Source organism: Sus scrofa, unplaced genomic scaffold (assembly GCF_000003025.6).
Source record: "Sus scrofa isolate TJ Tabasco breed Duroc unplaced genomic scaffold, Sscrofa11.1 Contig53, whole genome shotgun sequence".
In the NCBI taxonomy this organism is placed as follows: domain Eukaryota; kingdom Metazoa; phylum Chordata; class Mammalia; order Artiodactyla; family Suidae; genus Sus; species Sus scrofa.
In genome coordinates, this window is record NW_018085237.1 from 908808 (window position 1) to 928663 (window position 19856).

At 36.6% G+C, this 19856-nt stretch overlaps 2 pseudogenes; one reads left to right on the top strand and one right to left on the bottom strand.

The window, feature by feature from the left end:
• Positions 1-3128: 3128 nt before the first annotated feature.
• Positions 3129-4071, bottom strand: LOC106509351 (annotated as a pseudogene).
• Positions 4072-10231: 6160 nt separating this feature from the next.
• Positions 10232-11150, top strand: LOC110258898 (annotated as a pseudogene).
• The last annotated feature ends 8706 nt before the right edge of the window (positions 11151-19856 follow it).

The window sequence follows — 19856 nt, forward strand, 5'->3', positions numbered from 1 at the left end:
GGACTGAAGGAAGTCATAAACATCATTTATAACTTTATAATATTTTTTGGAAATACACTGGACTTTGATCTTTGTTTTCCAGGAAAGGTTTCCTTTTGTGCTATGCCCCCAAACAGACTGATAAATTATACCTATGTGAACAAAGATGAACCATCCTATTCACTCTAGCTGATCATTCTAGAATGTTAGGTCGCCTGTGGATTTGTTGGTTTCTTGTAACAAGATTAAAACTGAGTACATTAATTTAATTCTATTATTTTCAAAATGTTTTGCTTTGTATCTCCCTGTTGCTATGTGCTATGACATTGTCAATGTTAGCAGCTGTGTGACTTATATCCTATCTCTTTTATAAGATGTTTTCTCTTACATAAATCAATGTGTATCCAAGACCCCAATAAAACTGAACATGTCCGAACATCACGAATAAATAGACCATATTTATGACATAGAATAATTCTAAAAGTGTGATTCTAGCTATGAGAGGGAGGAATAAAGGAAAATATTTCCTGGATCATATTAGCGTGGTAAGACAGAGGTTCCTGAGAATTTTAACTTCTCAATGGGGCCTAATCCATAAATTATCACCAGGAGTGGCACATCAACAGTATATATCTCACCTGATCTGGGATGAAATTCCTAGGGACATAGGAAATAAATTGTTCAAATATTGGTTGATTTTTTGGAGCAAAGGGAGGGATTGTGAACGAAAATGTTGCAGGCCATGTGAGTAAACAAAGGATGTGGCAGCCATCAAGCCACCACATTACAGCCACTTTGAAGGTAAGCCTTGAGGGAACTCAGGATGGAAACAAGTAGTACCGGCCATTTAGCAGCCACCTGCTGCAGAGATCCCAGAGAGTGCCCCCTGAGGAGAATTAGGATGAGAAATCACAGGACACTGACCCAGAGAGCTGAGGTGCCTATCCAAGAAATGATCTCAGGGAGACCATAGCCCCATATCTTCCTATACATGGAAAAGCTCTAAGTTCTTAACTTGATTTATGAAGTTTTCCTTTATTAATAGTAATCTTGGTGTCCTGACTTCCTGATCTTTTTTGCAAAACCTCCCATATATCCTGGCTCCTCCCTTTGCCTCTTCATCACAGATGCACTGCATTATATGAGATGCACTCTCACAAGCTTAAGTTCTCAGAATACCCACCAAATAAAGCATAACTCTCAAATTTTAGGTCATACAATTTTTTGGTTGATACTAGCACTACTTGTTGAAGAGACTCTCTTTTCTCTGTTGTATATTCTTGCATCCTTGGAGAACGCCATGCACAACTTAGTAAACATTCTCCCCAGTACCATTCTGGGGCATTAATATGTGGTCAGATGATGGAAGAAAGAGCTCAGGTTAACCACTGACTTGGAAAAAATGATTTTGTGAGAAGTAAGGTGAATTTGAGTGCTGGAGGCAGAGATGCTTGGATGAACAGAGATGTAATTATATGGAATTTCCTGGTATTCTCCAGAAATGTAGAAGCACATTGCAAGTATCTCCCACTTTCTGAAGGTTCAACTCAGCCATTTTGATTTTATGAAGGTCAATGTTAGAGCATTTTTTAACTTATGTGAAAGAAATCTGGAGGGGATATTTGCTTTTGCACACACACAAAGAAACCTGTTACCATTCCAGTGCTGGTCTTTTGTGAAAGTGAAGTGGCATAGCTTGAATGTTCAAAGAGAGAAAAATAACTACAGTGATGAAATATATTGCTACATGTGAGAAAGTCTACATCTTATGGATGATACCTCCTTGAAGTTCAAAGTGAATTAATTATTATGACTGCAGATGGATTTGCTGTTTATAGACTTAACAGATAACCACGCTTCATTGGAAAGAAAGTAGGTTTCAGGGTTTTTTTTTTTTGTTGTTGTTGTTTGTTTTGTTTTTGTCTTTCTAGGGCCATACCCACTGTATATGGAGGTTCCCAGGCTAAGGGTCTGATTGGAGCTGTTGCCGCTGGCCTATGCCACAGCCACAACAATGGCAGATCTGAGCTGCATCTGCAACCTACACCAGAGTTCACGGCCATGCCAGTTCTTTAACCCACTGAGCGAGGCCAGGGATAGAACCCATGACCTCATGGTTCCTAGTCAGATTCGTTTCCGCTGCACCACAATGGGGAACTCCTAGGTTTGAGTTTTAAAGACTTGGATTAGCAGCTTATGGCTAAAGCTTTGAAAGGAAGCTGCATTCCAGTGTACATTTCCTAGCATAACTTATGGAGGAAGCATGGGTGATGCGAAAGGGAAGCAAATTGGTAAAACACATTAGGCTTTACTTTGCTTTTTTGTAAAGTGGAGATACTTGCAATGGAACTACAGGTTTTCATATGGTAAATCAAGTGATGGGATTATGCCTGATAGTCAATACAGTATTAATGTAAATATACGTATCAGACATAAAGAGCAATCGCTTTAGATCCTACTCATATGTCTTTAATGTTCAACTTTGATAAAAGATACTTAATCTTGTTTCAAATGGCTCATGTCATGGTATGGAAAATGAAAACATTTCTTTTATATTCAAAGCTCTGAGCCATAGGATATTTAGGTATATAGAGCAAATTTAGAAGAATTTTTAAATTTTATGGCTTATATTTTATGCTAAGTATACAAATGGATTATGAATTATTCTTTCATGAAGGGCTCTGTTTTTGATTTTTGTAAAATCACATTATAAAAAATCTGCTATGATTCCTTCTTGCAACTGTTCCTTTCCTAGGCAGCTACCGAGAACAGCTATCCCTTCTTTGCTTTAATACAGGCTTAGCAAAAATGGAAGATGTTCTGAGACCAAGGTGCTCTGGAAAATCCAATTCCATCTGAGTAACACAAGTAAAGAATTTAGTAAAGTCATGTAAGACTCTGAAGTCAAACATACTCTCTACTCATTAAACTAGGGCTATATAGGTTTTTTTCCCATTGTCAATTCTGAAGTGATGAACATGAACATTAAAGGCTTGCTGAAAATATTAAATGTTATCAAAATGCCTAATAAAGGCCTAGACATTTAAATAATCAACACTTATTAGAATTGGCCTTTTTTGTGTCAATAATCTACAAGATTTCTCAGTTTTCCTTTACAATTTGCAACTCCCTGTGCATTTTATCAATTTCTAGGCATCATGCACAACCCAAGTTACTCTTCTCTTCAACAGAATCTTCACGGCATTTTTCACCTCTGTGTTTCTCACTGTATAAATGATAGGATTTAACATGGGAGTTAAGCTTCCATAGAACAAACTCACCAACTTGTCCACAGGATATGTAGCCACGGGACGTACGTAGCTGAATACACAAGGGATGAAAAAGAGTACCATTACTGTAAAGTGGGAGCCACAGGTAGAGAGGGCTTTGCGTCTTCCTTCGGAGCCATGGGACTTCAGAGATTTCAGAATGACCATGTAGGAGATGATTAGCATGAAAAAAAGACCAAGCACATGCCCCCACTGTTAGCTGATACCACTATTCCACGCCAGTAGGTATCAATGCAGGCAAGTTCCAACAGTGAGAAGAAATCACACATGACGTGGTCAATGACTTTGGGACCACAGAAGGACAAGTCAAGGACTAAGTGAATCTGCACAATGGCATGGAGTATCCCTCCAACCCAGGCCATCCCCACCAGGAGCTGGCAGAACCCATGTCGCATGGTGGTTGCGTAGCGCAGAGGCTTGCAGATAGCCACATAGCGGTCGCAAGACATGGCAATGAGAATGATGATTTTTGATCCTCCCAGGAAGTTTTCTAAAAACAGCTGAGTCAGGCAGCCACCCCAGGAGATGGTTGTCCTTTGATAGAGAAGGTCAATGGTAACTTTGGGGGTAGTGACAGAGGATAAGGAGGCATCTATGAAGGACAAGTGAGCGAGAAAGAAGTACATGGAGTTGAAAGTGTGGGGCTGAGGGAAATGATAATGACTATGAATAGATTTGACAGTAGGGTAACCAGGTATATGAACAAAAAGACCATGTAGAGTATTTTACTCAAGTGTGGATTCTGTGTGAGTCCTAAGAGAACGAATTCAGTCACATTGTTGGGAGGCATGGGGAGATCCATTCAGCAAAGGAGCACCTTCCTGAGACCTGAATTATCTACAAAAAAATAAAGAATGATACCTATTAATCAGGAACTAATCATAGTCTCAATTTTTGAGAAATAAAATAGTCACTGTCAGTCAGGAGCATGTTGTTGGCCATCTTGTCCCAGTTCTTGTTTTAATTGTTTCTTGATTTCTCCATGATGACTTTTACATCTTCAGACACTTAGTTCCTGTCACCTGTGAAACATCTATAGGGCAACACCGGATGTGTAATTTACTGAGAAAACACTGTGCTATCTTTGAGAGATCTGGGTTTTCCTCTTGGTTCCATCTCCAAGTGATGTTGTATGTCACTTCAGTGTCTCATGTTTCTGAGCCCTCTTCTGAGATTGTTAAGTTACGCACTTTTATTCTCAGATATATAGTGTAAGCTGAGAGGCCCTCATAGAGGTAAGAGTTATTTTCTCGTCCATGAAAATTGACAACTGAATCCTCCACTCTAAAATGTGGAAAGAAAGACATTGTCAATAATTATCTGCCATAAACAGCCAGGTTAGGGAGATGTATATGTTGTTGGCAACACCCTCCTTGGTACCTACCAAAACACATATGCTATTCAACGGTTTCCTCAATTACCATAGTGCCTGGCCTAATGTCTACAGTGTCTGAAACTTGTTAGATATTAAATAAATGCTTATGAACTGCCATTCTCTATGGGTGAGTACATGCATGCTTCTCCAGACCATAAACTTAGGAGGAATTCAAGTGTTTCCATCCTTCTGTTCTGTTTGGCATTCCTCTCTATATTATGAAAAATGGAGATAAATATTTGAAAGGAAGAGGCATTCCAGTTTTTTCTGACCCATATTATATGGTGAGTGTGAAAATACTAGCTGACTCTTGAGAGAGACTCTTACTGGATGTTTTTACTAACAAGATACTATATTTAGTAATCAATACATTTTTTTAATTCTGTGCAACACAAAACTTAACATTGTCATATTCAGTAAACTTACTGCTTCTGTAGATTAGGATAAAAACAAAACAAAACTCTTGCATAGGTGTTCAATGTGCAAGGATCTAGCAAGCAAAGGAAATCCTTATTTTCAAAGTTCTAAAAATAGAAATTTAACATGAAAAGCAAAAAGAAATAGATTACTAGGTATCACAGGTATTACACTATATATATATATATATATATGTACATGCATACACAAACACATCTAAAGCCATGAAGCATCTCCCTGTTAAATGCTCTTAATTCCATGAAATTTCATTACCAAATAACAGAAAGTCATCTATCCGTGATATAAATGACCTTCCCACTCCTTTATATTTCTTATACATGCATTCTCATGCCTTCTTCTCCCATCTTCCCACAGCATCCTTCCTCCATCTCTCCTGGTTACAGGATACTGTGCTAAAAATAGATTGTGAAATTTGGAGGATATGGATTTCCCAGTGAGAAGGAAAGAAAAATATGAATATAATCAATGTATTCCTGAAAAAAACATGGTTTTTTTCCTTTCAAAGATAATTGAAGTAAGATCTTTATTTTTTTATTTTTCTGAGATGAAAATTTATACATACATGGAAACAAAGTGCAACAACTTCATCACATTCCTTTATTCTGAGATGGACTCCCCCAATATTTCAGAGAAGTGTATCCTGTTAATAAAATTAGAATTAGATATAATTGCTGAAAGTGATTTAGAAATAACTGTGAAGAAATAAAAATCACTGCTTCTTTTCTTTTTTGTCTCAACAATATTCTTTCTAGCTAAAAAAAGAAGTAAAAATTGCTGCTTCTTTTTTTCAACAATATTCTTTCTAGGGAAAAAAACTAAAGGAAAATATTTCTAAAGGGGAAAAATCATTATATATATATATATTAATTTTATATATGTGTGTATCAATACAATATGTAAATATATAAATCACTATGTATATGTGTGTGTTGATACAATTGTTAAGAGCTATGGAAAATTTAGAAAGACATGGTGTTTAATGTTGGAGAAATGGATTATTAAAATAGAGTACATTTCCTTGATCAATGTGTACTTTGAAAAAGAAGTGTTTTTCAAAAATGTGTGCAATATCTAGGAATATTCTTAAGTTATAATGTAAATTGGAGACAATTTTGGATGCAAATTTGAATTGCATAATCATTCTACATAATTTAAATCTCACTTTATTTTTTTCTAATAACTTAAATATTTATCACTGAGAAAATTACTCCAAATAATTTTACTCCTAAATTCATAATAATGTACTTGAGTCCATCTTCATGTTTTGCATGCTGGATAAGGGATTTAAAGCACAGATTGGTGAGGATGAGAAGCAATTATATAAATTTGTAAGATCCATTGAAACCCAAATGTTTATGAATATGATTTGCTGGAAAAAAAACCTCACCTATGAATTTGTCTGACATAGTTCCATGGAAAGGGCATCTGGCAGTTGTTAGGTCACAAAGAAAGAGGCTGTAGGATTAAAAATGCCAACTAGCACAGTTACACTAAGTGTCTTTGATGAGGCCTTTGCATAAATCCTTTCTCTTGAGTCTTAAAAGTACTACCATATATTCTTCTCATAGGCAAATGCTGTGAAGTTTCTAAACTGTGGCTAATTGGACCTCAGGGCTATTTCACCATCATTAGCAGATCATGAACACAATCCAATTATTTCATATAATTCTTTGTATCTTTAATTGTAAATTATCCCTTAGGTCTATATGAGAATTTAGTAATAAGAGGAAAAAAAAACCAGAAAATGAATCATATCTGAAATCTGGTATTTAAATAAGAAATGTGTGTAATATGGAGCCTAAATATTGACTAACATATAAATTAAACAGGTAGGTAACTATCCGATTTCAATTTTTTTCATTATACTTTTTTTTTCTTCTTTTAATGGCCACACCTATAGCATATGGAAGTTCTGGGCCAGGGTTTGAATTAGAGCGGTGGCTACAGGTCTATTCCACAGCCATGGCAACACCAGACCCTTAACCCCCTAAGCGAGGCAAGGGTTCAAACCTGATCCTCACAGACACTATGTTGTGTTCTTAACCTGCTGAGCCACCAAAGGAATGTCAATGTTTTATTCTTAATTTCCTACCATTCATGCTCAACATAATATTTAAATATCATTTTCTGATGTACACTAGGGAATCATTATGAATCCTATTATAATATTGGCACTTCACACCAAGTAAAAACTACACTACATCTTCAAAGAAGTTGTTTCCTGTGCCAGTTCTGGAATTAGATGCACAAGATAATGATAGTAAGAATTCCATCTTTAAATTGTATACAAAGATGGTAAAATGCCTTTATTCATAATTAAAATTTAATCTCAAAATAATGCCTATGGAAAAGAAATATTAGGCAATAATATTCACAATTTATAAGTAGAAAATACACCACATGGGATAAGAGCACTATTTTCCAAGGGGAAAAAAAAGCTAGATCACTAAATCCTGTGCCAGTTTACTTATCTTAAAGTTGATGGTTTACAACAAAAATGTCATGAAACTCTTATAGTGCCCCCGATTGTAAGACCTACAACAATGCTATATTAAATAAATCAATACTAGTATATTAAATTATTTTGTAAATAATTATAATTCAATTCAACTCAGGAATATTCCCATATAGAAACACACTTACCATATTCCAATATGTTTGCATTAATAAGAGGAAAAATAAATTGTGTAAAACTCTGGATGGGCTCCAGAGAATGCAGTCTCTGTGAGCAGCATGTGTCATGAAGGAAAGTTATTTCGGAAAGCTGAAGCCACAGGACTCAACCTACTGTGATTAAACACTCCAATAGGAGTTCCCCTCATGGCTCAGTGGCTAACAAATCAGACTAGGAACCACAAAGTTTCGGGTTCAATCCCTGGCCTTGCTCAGTGGGTTGAGGATCCAGCTTTGCCATGCACTGTGGTATAGGTTGAAGACTCGGCTCAGATCCTGCCTTGCTGTGGCTGTGGCATAGGTGGGCAACTACAGATCCAATTAGACCCTAGCCTGGGAACCCCCACATGCCACAGGTGCAGCCCTAGAAAAGACAAAAAATAAAAGGTGGGTAATGAGTAGATTAAAAAGTTAAAAGAATGAATTAAAAGACTGAATATGTTTTCTCCAAAATTTGCCTGTATAAACACTCAGAATAAGTGCAGTCCACTTTTAAAGCATCAGTGTCATAGCTGAATACTCAATGATTATGTGTCTTTGGTGCATTCTTGGTGTAGGGGAAAGGTGATAAATTACCTAATCAGATTGCCTTAGGTTTAAATTCTGAATGCACTCTCTTCTAAGGTTGCCCTGACATGTTAATTAACTGCTCTGAATCTCTTTTCTTGTCTTTAATGTGAACTACACTCCACACTCCTTAAAGTTGTTTGACAATTAAAAAAAATGATCCTGGGGAAGGTATTTTGCAAAAAGTAGTTTCTCAAACTATAATTCATTAACATCCTTTCTTTTTAAATTGATCACTTGTTTTGCATGGAACAATTGACTCAAAATAAAGTTAACCCACTTTTTGGTTAATTGCTTTTTAGAGCCTTTCAAAGCCAAAGCTATGAACCTCTCAGATGCTTAAAGAATCATATACACTGGGGATACTGAGCAAGTATAAGTAATCTGAATTCACAGTGTGGTCTTTTGATGTCTGTGATTGTTAGAGTTACAGGTAAGTGTCCTGGATCTGGGTGGAGTGAGTAGAATGTTTCTATACTCACAGTCAGTGTTTGCTGAAAAGAGAAAAGACACAGGACTCTGCCAGAAGATGATTTGAGCAGTATGTGGAAGTATTTATCTGAAACCACATGCATGAGGAGTTCCCTGTGACAGCATCTGAGTGTCAGCATTATCCTATTGTTTTGGGTTAAGGTGTCACAACCGAAAAGACAGGGACCCTTGAAGGCCACGAGTAACTGTTAACCTAATATCATATATGAAAGGAGGTGACTTTGTGGCTAAGTCCCAGGTCTCTTGGTTAAGATAACACCACATAACTAATTGTGTAATTACAAGTTCCTCAGTAATACTCAGTTTGGTCTCCTGCAAAATTATCTCTAATCTTAAATGCTATTAATCTTTAAACACACCTATAATGGATGCTATGTGAATAAATAAACAATGCTATGAAAAACCAAGCATAGTGCTTGACTCACAGTAAAGTATTCAAAATTGATAGCTATCATTTTATAAATAAAATGTTGATACAATCTTGAGAACCAGAAAACAAAAGAATAAGAAGATATTGTTTAAGACTGAGTCCAGGAATTTGGATCTTCTTTCCACTGGAAATTACTTTTAGTTTCAACAGACCCATGTTTTCAAAGATGTTGCGCAGCCACCAAAACAGCCTCCAAACCTCATAAAAAGCCTATTAATTAAGATGTGATAGACAGTGGACTGACATATCTTTTTCCATCAAAACATAAGGGAAGGATATATTCTAGTGAAGGGAAAGAGAATAAACTAATAAGATATAGGTAATATTAGATAATGAACTGTTATAGGGAGAATAATACAGTAGAAAAGGGATATAAAGAAATGACTGGGTCAATTTGCTGTACAGTAGAAATTGACAGAACACTGCCAATCAATCATAGTGGAAAAAATAAAAATCATAAAAAGAGGAAGAAATGTAGCTATATGAGGTGATGGATATTAACTAGACAACTGTAATCATTTTGCAGTGTGTACATAATATCAAATTATTACATTGGGCAGCTTAAATTAATACGTTATCTGTTAATTATATCTCAACAAAACTTAGGGGAAAAAGAATAGATAACCACTTAATCTATAGCAAATCAAATGACATCCTTTTTGCTCAGTGTCCTCTCTATAAAGACATTTCCCCTAGCTCCTACCTAAGGAGTGCACTTAACGTCTTTGGCAACTGCCTGATTCATATGGATGTTTGCTCAAGTAAACACCTGAAAATTTTTATGTACCTAAGTTTACCATTTAACAGAGTATAAGTGTAAAGTTTAAGTGGTTTATGTTGCAAAATGAGCACTTACATGGCTGATACCTATACATCAAGGCTTGAAAGTAATATAATGCCCTTTATTTAGCATATTTGCTATGTGTTCAGTATAGTAAATCAAGCCCAACTGATTTTCTCGTCTCCTACGTGACATTACCTATAGCCATGGAAAAAAGCAATTACACAGTGACTGAATTCATCCTGATGGGCTTCACAACAGACCCTGTGGAGCAGCTGGTCCTGTTTGTTGTCTTCCTTGGTGTCTATTCTGGGACTGTGTTAGGAAATACCACCCTCATGGTGTTGATCTGTAAAGACTCCAGGCTGCACACACCCATGTATTTTTTCATTGGGAATTTGTCTTTTCTGGATCTCTGGTATTCTTCTGTCTACACCCCAAAGATCCTAGTGACTTGTATATCTGAGGGCAAAAGCATCTCCTTTGTTGGCTGTGCAGCCCAGTTCTTCTTCTCTGCCGGACTGGCCTACGGTAAGTGCTAGCTGTTGGCTGCCATGGCTTATGACCACTACATGGCCATCTCAAAGCCACTGCTTTATTCTCAGGCCATGTCCATAAAGCTCTGTGCATTCTTCATAGCACCCTCATATCTTGGTGGCTTTATTAACTGCTCCATCATCACCAAAAGAATTTTTACCATGAATTTCTGTAATGACAATGTCATTGATGACTTCTTTTGTGATTTGCTTCCCCTGGTGAAGTTGGCTTGTGGCAGGAAGAAAGGTTACCAGGCTTTGATGTACTTCCTCCTGGCCTCCAATGTCATCACCCCTGCCATGCTCATCCTGGCCTCCTACGTCTTCATCATCACTACCATCTTGAGAATCTGCTCTACCCAGGGCCGCCTCAAAGCCTTCTCCACCTGCTCCTCCCATCTTATCTCTGTCACCTTGTACTATGGCTCCATCCTCTATATCTAATTCCCATCCATGATCGAGCTGTTCTTCAGATAGGGACAAAATAGTTTCTATATTTTATACTGTGGTGTTCCCCATGTTGAATCCCATGATCTACAGGCTGAGGAATAAGGATGTGAAAGAAGCTCTGAATAAACTCCTCAAATAAATCAAGATTCTCTCATTTTAGGGAGATGCAAAGGCAATATTTAATCATTTCATTATTTTTCAAGAAGAGCTGTCATTATGTTCCATTAGGGTAAAGAATTCTTACAATACATGTAGGAAAATTTGCACCCTTGATACATGAAAATTCAAGAGACTTAGGATGAAAAGAATAGCATAATTTGAGATAATATTTAAATATAAAAGTAATAATTTGTTTTGAATTTCATATTACTTCATGAACTACCAAAAACTTAAAACCAAAACTTCTGCCTTCATAAAGTGACAGCTCTTTAGCATGAGTATTTCTGGCTGACTGCTATGTATAAAATAATATCCAGCTGTTATTTCCTAGAAGTCATACATATGCCAAATTAAGTTTTAATATTTTCAAATGATTATTAATTTCATTAAATCATCAATTTCCAGTCCCATAACAGAATTGCTATAGCATTTTCTCCTGGAAGCTTTAGCAAAAAGGCCCAGGGGTACTCATCAAATAACTCAGTAAATCTACAATTAAGAAGCATGAGCTCTTCAATCTATGTGTCTCTTATATATGTTCCTTAATAAGGAAAGATTGGTCAGGTAACCATAGATATGACATTTGCTAATCACTGTGTAACTCTTTGGTCTTCTCTTTTATTTTATAAGCATGAACCAACAAGAACTTCAACATTCAAACTGTAATATTCTGGGCATTAAGTCAAAATTATAATAATAAAAATAGTAATAACTATAGTGAGGGGAAACAACTTAAGAAATAAATTTATGAGCACAAATTACTCAAAAGAAAAGTAGTGATCAAAAAAAAGGAAATATGATATGCATATAATTTTTATTTTTAAAAGTGATATAATGTTAATGCAATGTGTATTAATAAAAAGTGGGAATTCCCTGGTGGTCTAGTGGTTGAGGATCCAGATTTGTCACTGCTATAATTTAGGTCACAGCTCTGTTGGTGTGGATTCCATCTCTGGCCTGGGAACTTCTGCATATCTGAGTCAGCCAAAACAAAAGCAAAACCTGAATGATGCCCTTGTTTTTCTTGGAATAGAAACATGAAAACAAGTGATACTTAAGCAAACATTCTTCCAAATTGTAGGACCTCCTCTCAGAGCAGGAAAAACCAATCAGTACTGGGAGGGATACATAATAACCTGAAAATTAAATCCAAGGTATACAATCACTACTAGTTGTAACAAATAGTAACCCAAGTGAGACACTGACCAATGCTAAGGTCAAGTTGTCAGGTTTAAACTACGTTTCAAAAAGGAAACCTATTAATTTCAACTCAGACTCTCATTTTCGAAAATATATCTATTTTCCACCACTACTAACAAAATTCCTATAAGCCATATTCTTTTTAAGTTATGTTAACAGGTTTAATTGCTGCATTGCAGTCACAGAAAATAAGTTCTTTGATGTGGGTTAATTGAAACTGGAAATTTCATCATGCCAGAAAAAATAAAATTGGTGTAGTAAACCTATTCTTAAACATAAAAGACATCTATTTCCCAGCTCTATTACTCCTGAAATTTGACTACAAAAAAAGATCTTTAACTTACTGTGAAAAATTCTTTTTCTAAAATAATGTTCTCCTCTTAGGAGAAACATTTAAGTCTCGTTCTCCAAATAATTATCAATATGTACCCAGATACTGTAACTTTCACTGGTCTAAATGTATAATCACAATATTTTGTTTATGAAGAAGTGATTTCAACTCCAAAGTCAAGTCTAAATAACACTACCAAGACCCTAGTAAGAAGGTAAACTACAGCAAGGTAGTCATAAGAAAGCATAAAAATATATAAGAATAATAAAACTGCAATTAAACATATGACACTGATGTTTTAGACAATGTTTTTGAAAATGTTTAAGTGTAATATTGGCACTAAGTGTAAGTTTTTAAAGCACTGTTGGGAATATTTTATGTGCAGTTTATGGTCGTGAAGCATTCAGAAGAAGCTTTCATATGGATTTGTAATTACAATGTAAATTGCTCTCAATTTTATCAGGACAGTTACTTCTGAATAGGAGTATAAGTAGTAAAACCAATTATTTCTGTGGACTGGAGAAGATTGTTACTATTCCTCTCTATCCAATGTATTTCTTGGTATAGGTAACATTTGGTGAACACCATTGTCATAAGAAAAGGGCATTATGAAGTCTACGTCCACAAGTACTGGAGGAAAAACCTGGTAAGAAAAAGAGTATGTTAAGCAAATAAAGCCTCCAGTACCTGAGTATTCCTAGAAGGAAAGCCATTACCTTTTCAATTCTGACTTAGTAGAAAGCTGTCTAATCTAATCACCCTGCTACTCAAATGGCTTACCAATCCTACCAGAATGTGACTATATTTCAGAGGCATTGTGATGGCCACTGTTATTTGCATATTGGATACGTAACTGCAGCATTAGCCAAATAAGCCTTAGTGAGAAGAAGACAATCTTTATGATCCCATTCCAGCTGCTATGGCCACTTTGTACAAGTTCCCACTGAACATGAACTGTGGTGTGTGGGGAAAGATGCTGAGTGACATTCACAGAGCCTGATGCCTCTGCTCCACCTAACTACTGAGAGCCTCCCAGTGTATGCAGGTGTGGCTAGAATGAGTACATATGCATGAATGTAAAGGGTTTATGACACTGTCTGGTTAGTTTATGACTTTGCAGTTTCAATAAAATGTGAGAATCTTTCAGCTTCCTCTGCTAGCTGAGCGACCTCAAAATGCATTTTTTTATCCCTAAAAGGCTAAAACTGCTTAACTTTAGTGTGAGCCACTTACTTCAATAGTAGCCTTTGCAGGTATATAAGTTTTTTTTTTTTATTCCAAACTCACTCTATTTTATTTCCCAAGAAAAGTTCCTAATCCTGCACACTTTCTTCAAGATCTCTACCTGATAAGTTTCACACATGACCTCCACTTTGAAGAGCTCAAACTTTTCCCCTCAAACAAAGAGATAGATTAAAGTTGATGAGTTGGGATTCCCAATTTGGAATCTTTCTTTTTTTGATTTTCAAAATAATTTTATTTAATTAATTTCATCCTGTGAAATATCAAACTTTAAATTAATTGATATATATTTATGTTGCTGGTTATTGTCTATCTTGGTAAACATACTATGTGCACTTGAAAAAAAAATATGTACTCTGCAGTTGTTGAGGGGAGTGTTCTCTAAATATTCATTAATCCCCATTGGTGGATGGTATTAAGCCTTCTATATGCTTGTTATCTATACATTCTATCAATTACTGAGGAACATTGAAATCTCTACTAAAAACTGTGATTTAGTAGTGGCTTTGGAATTCTCATATTTTTTAATTTATGTACTTTGTTATTTTTTTCATTTTGTTAAAGTTACATTGAAGTGTAATCCATTTACAGTGGTATGATACTTTCTGCTATACAACAAAGTGATTCAGCCACACATATACACCACCATCTTTAAGTTTCAATGAAAATGCTAATCTTACATCTTCCCCCAGGAATGCAATATTGCATTTTGTTCCTGTCTCAACAGAGAATATCAGGGGAGAGTAATTTATATCTGGTCACACCTTTGAACACTAATCCTAATTCCAAGTGGCAGGAACAGGGGACTAAAATGAGGCTTCAGTTTTATTCTGTATATCTATACCCAATATGATTTCTGGGTCTGGGGAAAGAGTGACCAGCTATATGACTGGTCCTTTTGGTCCTACTGAAAGATGCACACTGGGAAAATAATCTTTTATGTGGTTTCCATTAGAGCCCTGGCAAGTGTGTACCACTGGTGTATTTCTATTTCTGGAGAAGTGTCAGGTCAGAGCCAGGATCCAATAATCTACAGAAGATCTGGGGACTTCCCTTTTCTCAAAGTGGGATTATCTTCATAACTGGCTGTTAAGTCATCCACAAGAAGCCTTAGAGAAAGTCACTGTAAACACTGGCTGAGGTTCAGGATCCTTCCTAAAAGGGCACTTGAACCACCACCAGTCTGTGGTTTCAGGGGCTGTAAACTGGCTTAGATCAGAGAATTATATAAGAGGTTGGAATCTCCTACTAGAACACTGTGAGCAAGTTTTTATCTGCCCCCCAAAAATTGTTAAAAATGATTTTTAAAAATGGTATTTTTTCCTCACAAGAAACATATCACCTTGGTTGCTTTCTCATCTACTTCGTTCCTCAGAAATCACATAATCCATGAGACATTTCCGCCAATATATAAGTAATAAAATATTATGTTACCTTTTAGGTTGTCTGGTGTATGGGTAATTTCTTCCATCTAATCTCTGAGAGTTCTGTTCTATAATGTGTCTTTCTTACTGCCTGATGTTTATTCTGCTGAATAGTCCAGGTTTAAAATTCAGCAAAAGACAACTCACGGCATGATGTTTGTAATCTCTATTAGCACAAATCTCTGCCAAAAAAAAAAAATAATGCCACTCAATTCTTTGTTCTCCACGTGCCCTTCATGTTGTGATGCCCATATTGACCATTAAAGTAAAACAGATGCCATGGATGATTAGGTTACCACTGTCCCATTTGCCACAATGATGGGTTTGTATTCCTAATCTTCATTTATAAGAATAATTAAGTTCCATTGCAGTGTTTCTCTCTGGGACTACTTCTAAGACCATTATCCCTTATGAATCTGGCAGATAGCAGAAGGCTACTTAAACTGGTAACTTTAGGAAGGGTTTAATAAAGGGGTTATGACAAAAGAATGTGTGTAGCTTAGGGAATTCTCAAGGAACAGTGTGGTAACTCTAGAACTAAGAACTTCTGAGAGCTGCTGCCTCCTCTTTCATGAAGGTGTAAGAAGAGGGAGAGGTTATGAGCACCGGAGGGAGAGCTTTGAAATGGGTCACCCAGCTGTATCTAGGTGTTGGTCCAGAGACGTGACATCTCTGCAAGAGAGGAGAGGGAAAAACCCCTCTGGCCTCACTCTCTTCCCTGCCAGTGTCAGCCACTGGCTAAACAACGTATTAAGTTGATCAAATGGAGCCCGAGATGCAGTTAATAAAGCTGAGCATCCTGGAGCAAAGAGGAGGTTAAAAGGGTGGAGAATGGCTTTGGAAGGACAAATGAAAGGTATTCAACTTATGACAAAAATATCAGTGTCACTGAGCATTTGTGCTTTAATACTGGGAACTAGAGATTGGCATTTGCCATCTGCCTCTACATGGATGGAATTCAGAGCCATGGCAGCTGCCAACCTTCAACACCTCCTCAAAAAGCTCAGGGTGGAGATCACGAGTGAGGCATTCTGTGCACTGGGAAAAACTGGAGTGTTTTCACCTCCTAATATCTAGAAAAGCACTAAAATACTTCACAACAACATCTGTTCCTGTGACTAGCAGTAAGCTTCTCTAGCAGCAATCTTATGCACAACGTATGTTAGATTTCATGTACCTCCTCCTTATCAAAGTCTCATATATACTGATATTGCCCCCTTACCGCTTTGGAGTGCTGTTTTCAGAGCTATCTAAAATGTTGCCTTCCAGGCCGTAGTCCTCATTTTGCCTCAAAGAAAACTTAACTCTCAACCTTTAGGTTGTGCTAATTTTTTTTTTTTTTTTTTGTCTTTTTGTCTTTAGGGCCACACACAGGGCATAATGAGATTCCCAGGACAGGGGTCAAATTGGAGCTGTTGATGCCAGCGTACGCCACAGCCACAGCAAGGCAGGATCTGAGCTGCACTTTCGGCCTATATAACAGCTCACAGAAATGTGAATAAATAAATCCTTAACCCACTGCAGGATGTCAGAGATCAAACCTGCATCTGCACGGATACTAGTCAGGGGTTTGTTAACCATTGAACAATGATGGGAACTCCCTTGTGCATATCGTTTAAGTCAACAACACAAAAATTCATACATATGAATATATATATATATATGGTATATATAATGTGTGCACATTCATGTTTTGTTTAACTCCTGTAAAATCCTAGAGGGAATGAGAATAAAAATTCTGACATTAATTTTCACCTGGGATTTGTAGCTTCAAAAAAAATTCTCTAATGCTAAATCATACCCAATTGTCAACATAAAGTTTGATTTAATTGTCTCGTTAGTTATTTCCCAAGATCATGAAATCCTGAGGGGGTTGTAAGGCTCTATAAGACTAGGAATCCAGGAGTTCCCGCCGTTGCATAGTGGTTAACGAATCCGACTAGGAGTCATGAGGTTGCGGGTTCGGTCCCTGCCCTTGCTCAGTGGGTTAATGATCCGGCATTGCCATGAGCTGTGGTGTAGGTTGCAGACGCAGATCGGATCTGGCGTTGCTGTGGCTCTGGTGTAGGCCAGTGGTTACAGCTCCGATTTGACCCCTAGCCTGGGAAACTCCATATGCCGTGGGAACGGCCCAAGCAATGGCAAAAAATAAAGACAAAAAAAAAAAGACTAGGAATCCAGAAGCTGATATAAAACATTCTGATACAGAGAGATTTGAATTCTCTTGAATTTTACTGGTGATGGTGTTGCTGAGAACTTTAGGTAAGTTGTCAAATTCCGATGTTAGAAGAAAATTTTACTTGTTCCTCACAAGGAGTCCAATGGTCATTAACTTACAGAGATAAGTTAAGTGCTAAGGAAATGATTTCATCTGAAATATCTTCACCAATTTCCCATTGCCGTTTCTACCCATACAAAGAGTCACAAGGAGAAGCAGCATTACTCACAAATAGAGATCAAAAAGAGCAACTGATATTATAGAAAAGGGCAAAGCGGAAACAACAAATGCACAAATAAGAAGCAACTATCAGGAACCACTTATAAAAGAAACAACACTATTAATATCTCAAAAGAAAATGTGGAAAAGGGATGAAGTAGCTGAGGTTACTAGAAATTGTTAACTTAAAGGTCAAAATAAATTTTAAGAAAGGTTAAATTTCTTTCAGTTGGATATTCTTTAAGAAAGCTCAAAGGCCTAAGATATTTCTGTAAAGAATCACAGACAGGAGAAACTTATCTCAAAACACACAAAAAAAATGATTTTATTAATTTGGAAATAAATTTTCACGATTTAGTTTACAGCACAACAATATATACTTAGTTAGGAAAAAATGACATGTTTGCTAGTTATCAAACAGCCTCTTACCATAGTATTCTGGTTCTGATTAACAAATACATAACCCAATTCTTCAAGCCAGTCTCTACCCAAGGAAATATATGTGTCCCATCTGGTTTTGAGTTGGCATTAGGATGCAAAAGAGATCTGTTTATAACTGCTCCTTCTTTTGATATTGAGCTGGATGAGCTGTTTGTATCTTGTGAAAATTGAGTCCTCTTGAGTCACATCATTTGTAGATGTTTTCTCCCATTCTGCAGGTTGTCTTTTCTTGTTTTGTTTATGGTTCCCTTTGCTATACAAAAGCTTTTAAGTTGAAGTCAAGTATTTTAATACCGATTTAGGTGAAGGCATTGTCTTTCAGAATTTTATGAGTGGGTATAAAAAGCCCTTGGCAATCTCATCTAACATAACACCATGCCAACAAATAGATTCTGAACTCCAACAGATCTGACACACATTTGACTCCACTCCATTCCCTCATTTCATGCCTATAGTTTCAGTTTTAAGAAATGTCTTCCTCTCACAGAGTAATTGTTCATGCATCTTCAAGCACAGAAACATGATTCTCCCTCCTGCATAAAACCATTCCTAAACACAGAGCACTTGCTAGAATGCTTCTAGAAAGCTCTCTATTCTGGCCTGCCTCCTAGTGTCATGTACAATAGGTAATTCTGTCATAACTTCTTACACCTTTTTGTTTATAAAGAGTTGGTGTCACCTGATAAACGACACTCTTCTTGAGGTCATGCCTCATTCCTGGCTTCTGTCATTCTTCACAGTACCTGGAAGAGGATCTGGAACATAGGAAATGTTACACAGAGATGCAGGTTTGGACACAGGTGACGAGCACTAAGAGAACTGGTTTTTAATTTTGGCTCTCAAAGCATCCAGTTTGGTGCCTCAAACAATTTACATAAAATCAGTACTGTGCAGCAATAGCTTTTCCATAAAATGGGAATGATCATCATGTTTGTCTCACAAGGTTATTGTGAAGGTTAAAATGAGATGACTTTTTTAAAGCACTCAGTGGAGTTCCTGGCATAGGTTAAATTCCCAATAAATATTATGATATATCATAATATATCTCAACAAGGTGCTTTTAGGGACATTGGCAATGGAACTATTTTGACACTTAAAATTGAGTAATGAGTGGATAAAAAGTGAGACAGAATATATTTGTTGTATTATCTTCCCGTATAGACACTCAGGATAAGTGTAGTCTACTTTTGAAGCATCGGTGTCATAGTCGAATAGACACTCAAAGATTGTCTCCCCAGTGTACACTTGTGTTAGGGCAAAGACTACAACTTTTCTAATAAGATTGCCTTGGGTTTAAACCCTGACTGCCCTTACATCTAAGATTACCTGGGCAAGTTAATTCACTGCTCTCCATCTACTTTCTTATATATAATGGGGACTATGATACATATCATATATAGCATTAGGCAACTTAATAAAGTTCCAAGGAAGGTGTTTTGCAATGAGTGGTTTTGCAAAATAAAAAAATTAGTGTCACTACTTTGAAAATGATGCCCTCCTTTTGCATTGAGTGACTTCTCTAGATGAATTTAATACTCTTTCTAGTTAATTGCTTTTTCAGAGATTTTCAATGCTATGAAGCCCCAAGGCACTTAAGGAATCAAATTCACT